Raw genomic sequence first — 4,138 nt, 5'->3', positions numbered from 1 at the left:
GCGATTAAAATTACACTTTTCGTTATAATTAAGTTTTTTATACCTTGGTGAACAATTTTTACTTCATTTAGGCTGCGTTTCTTTACGCAAAACACACTGAAACTTGTTTGTAATTGGCCAACACTGCTCGTGACGTTATTTCTCCACACAGTCGCTGCATAAAGAAACGCGAGGTTATTATATATACAATACATTGTAGTCTTCAGGATAGAAAACTGGCAACGTTGTGCTTAACTTTTCTCCGTTCTTTATTTGTTTTTATCCGTAACAATTGTTACCATTACTTTTAAGTCTTCGGATTGGTTCGAGAGTTATTTAAGAGTTGGGCCATAGCTCCCGAGCCAACGGTTCGATTTTCCTGAAAATTTCTAGAAACATTTCCCCAAACACGCAAACCTCCCTGCAAAATTTCAGAAATTTACGAAAAAAGGCACAGGAGTTTTTTTTAACTCTTTCCGCCCTGAGGACACTAAGAGGGCCTCTTTTTGCAAGCCCATTACGGGTTCGGCCAGGCCCACAGTGGGGCTGCCGGGTGGTGAGGTATGGGGCTCGACATATTCGAACGGACCACCCCCGAAAAATTCCTGACGATTTTTCGACCCATTCGGATTCGAGTCCGGGTCTCCCAGAGCGGTGGGCTGCCACCTTGACCCGCTCGGCCATCCGGTCATCTGCAAATCCGCTTGTTAATATACTGTATCATCAATATTTGAAAGAAAAAATATTGATTGAACTATATAAACGTATTTAAAATTGAAAATTTCACCTGCGAAAATTTTTAAAAAATGAAACGCAAGAAAAAAAATTTGATCAGAAATAAATAAATTTTTTATAGCTAGATTGGCACAATGTTGCCACGTCTACCGAATTTTCGGTAGATCTACCGATTTTTCCACTTTCCAATCATTAACAGTGACGGATACCATTAAACTTTCAACAAATTGTGTGAAGCCATTAAGCAAAAGAAATAGAATGATTATACACTGAAGTTGTACTTTTGATGGTACATTAAACTAGATAAAAGCTTGTTTGGAAAAGCAGATTTAGGAAGTAGCATCTAACACGTGTCCTGATCTTGCCTATCAGATTTTCACCTATTTTGGCTCATTCAAGAACTTATCAGGGAAAAGATTCACGGATCAAAATGCATTTCAAACTGCAGTTGTGCAATGTTTCAAGATGCTTGGATAGGAAAACTACTGGAAAGGAATGTTTAAACTTGTAAAATGCTGGGATATACAGTTGAATTCTTACGGGAACTATGTGGAAAAATAAACATCAATATATAGTGTTTATTTGTATAAAAATATAATTTATATGCCTTTCCAAAAATTATACTTTTGCTTCAACAGTACAATTCCATGGAGAACAAGTACTTATTTACTGTCTAATCTGAGCTATTATGTCAAATTACTTACTAGACAGTGTCGTTTAAAAAAAAAAAACATGATAACATACAAAGGAATAAAATTAAAATAGAAATACTGAATGTTCTTATTAATGACTTACAAATATCAAAAAAGTCATCTGTTTGACTTCAAATTTTTTTCATTTGGTGGTTAAATTTGTTATAAATATTTTTGGTTTCCCTTGTAAAAGCAATAAGCTGAATCAATGAAGATATTATTATTTAATTTAATTTTAATGTTTATTGATTTAAATTATTTCTTACAATGGGGGAAACAATTTGATTATATAATGTTATTTAATATACATAGTAGTAAATTATTGCAAAAATTCTAAAGATTTAGAAAAGAAAGAGAAAATATTAAATAAAGTAATTTTCGACATGTCCTCATTTTTCAAATGATTATACTTGAAATCCCCGGTACAAAACATTTTAGTTGATATGTCACTTGACAAGAACCAAACAAGTGAATTAAGAGATTCTCTTCCTCCCTACTACTGCAATAACTACAAAAGTTTTCTCTCGATATATTTATCCGGTAGCCCTTTAACAGGGTCCAAAATTTATTAAGTCTAAGTTGTATAATGATGCTTTTTGTGGAAAAATTAGTTTCGCAGTTTAAGTAGTTTGTTGTACAACCAACCCAAGCGTGTTTCAAATAAATTAACTTGTTTAGCTGAAGTAGACGATATATCCTGATTTCGCAGCTGGTCTGACCTAGTTTGAATTATAGCATTTAAGAGAGTTCTCAACAATGAAGCTGATCAAGTTGAAAACAAAAGTGAGTAATTCAAGCTATCAAAAAAACCTAGAAGTTTACAACGGTGTTTGGAATGTCGAGCGCGATTCCACAGACTATCCAAACACCATTATCAAACTTCTAGGCTTACGGGAAAGCGGCGCCGAATGTCCGACGTACACGTTTTCGCGTTTAAAACTTCGGCCTCGACCTCGCTATTTTCTTTGAACGTAAAAGAACGCTGTCCTCTTCGTCGAGGACGATGGGAAATGAACAAAGCGACGAGGTATCGGGATAAAATCGTCTGAACGTACGATTCCCGCGCTTTTCCTGTTTTTGAACGAACAACGGCTGTCGTCATGGAAACGCAGATCTGGCGATGTCAGTAGTTTTGGAACTCGACCGCGGATTGGCTAGAAAACATCGTACGATCAGAGGACGTCGATAACGCCACTAAGCGCTGATTGGAGGACTCTTTTGTTTCAATCCTTATAAAAGGATTGAATTTAGGCGGGAATTTCAGTTGGCCTAGGACCTGGTAAGGGAACTGTAGTCTGCTTGCGCTTGCGCTTCTCGATAACTGTCCCAAGGGATTCGTGGTAAGGAGTCCTTTTCGACGCACTTCCTGTTGTGGTTTAATTGACTTTTGAACTTTGCTATATCTGAATTATTGTAATTGTTTTGTATAGTGCGCGTGACCAAAGGATACACCTAGCCGAAGCGGAACCAGCTGCCATCGGGAATAGGCTAGGCGTCGCCAGGTAGCGGGAGACGCAGGAGGCGACGCCGTTGAAGGTGAGTGTACAATCTGGTTTCAAAACGGTTTTCTATTAGCCTAAGTAGTGACAGTCACCTCCGGAGAGGTAGGTCACAAGCCGCGAAAGCGGCGCGTAGTACTAGTCGACCGCCAGCGAAACCGAGCGTGTCGGCCAATGAGGGGCCCTAGGCCCCGAGGTCGAGGATGAGCGCGGGGTCGTGCGAAAAGGACCTAACTGCGATAATTAGACTGCAGTAACATTAGAATAGGTCGATAGGCTTAGTGGAGAGAGCGACGCGACCCGTCGATCCCGATCGCCGGAAATGACGTAGGCGATTCTTTACAGTGCTTTATCTCGTAAATGGTCGCGCGCAGGGGTATGGTTCCTTTTGACTTTTTCGTTCGCACGGAGGGATCTTCAATTCGGGGGGGTAAATTGTGGCTAACAGGCGGTCACGTGACCCGTAGAGCAATTTTCGGAGGGCTATATCTCGCGAAGGGTCGCGCGTAGGGGGGTGGTTTAATTAACTGCCTAACTTTAAAAAAAAAAATCAGTAATTAAGTATTTAATCTCTATGTAGCTCCTAAAATTCTCTAATCTCTAAAATTGTAGTTCCTAACTGAAAATTTGCTGCGAGTCCGTCTACCACTTGTTGGATTACAGACATCTAATATACAGCAATCCAGTTATATAGTAAGTATTTAATATTTGGAAAAAAAAAACCAAAAAATCAATTTTCGAAATCATCGATTTTAGAATTCAACTTCGGAATGGGAAATACAGAAGCAAAAGAAAAGTCCAGCGATGAGAGAAGAATGAAAAACAAACGCAGACGGAAGAAGAAATAATGAAGAAAGTAACAACATGAAGATGATTAGGAATGAGAAAAATGAATTAAAAGCTTTTTTCACTTACCCGAAGACAGCAAATTTACGCGTTAGAATAGACATAGAAAGTCGTCGTCGTCGCGGTGGGTGCAAGCGCACGACGACGACGACTTTCTATGTCTATTCTAACGCGTAAATTTGCGACGAAGACGACGAACCTTCTGTAGAATGAAATTTGAAAAGAAAAAAGACACCGTATATTATCCGAAGGTATTTACAAAAGGCTTTTTTCAGAGCCAGTTTATCATCTAAAGCGGAGTCAAATATTAACCTTTTTATACTCGCGGCCGGCCCACTAAATATTTCATTTTTTTGTGACCCCATTTTTTAAATAATAATTTATGTG

At 38.5% G+C, this 4,138-nt stretch overlaps 1 long non-coding RNA gene across 1 annotated transcript; it reads left to right on the top strand.

Annotated features, from left to right (window-relative positions):
* The first annotated feature begins 2,367 nt into the window (after positions 1–2,367).
* LOC111613649 lies at positions 2,368–4,138 on the top strand. Its single transcript, XR_002754796.1, has 4 exons — positions 2,368–2,746; positions 2,837–2,942; positions 3,518–3,598; positions 3,662–4,138. It is a non-coding gene; the product is annotated as an uncharacterized LOC111613649 (long non-coding RNA).

The sequence above is a fragment of the Centruroides sculpturatus genome, unplaced genomic scaffold (genome assembly GCF_000671375.1).
Source record: "Centruroides sculpturatus isolate CEXI.00-Female unplaced genomic scaffold, Cexi_2.0 scaffold1805, whole genome shotgun sequence".
NCBI classification, from domain to species: Eukaryota; Metazoa; Arthropoda; class Arachnida; order Scorpiones; family Buthidae; genus Centruroides; species Centruroides sculpturatus.
Note: the sequence above shows the minus strand (reverse complement) of the source record. Positions and strands in the feature narration are given on the sequence as shown.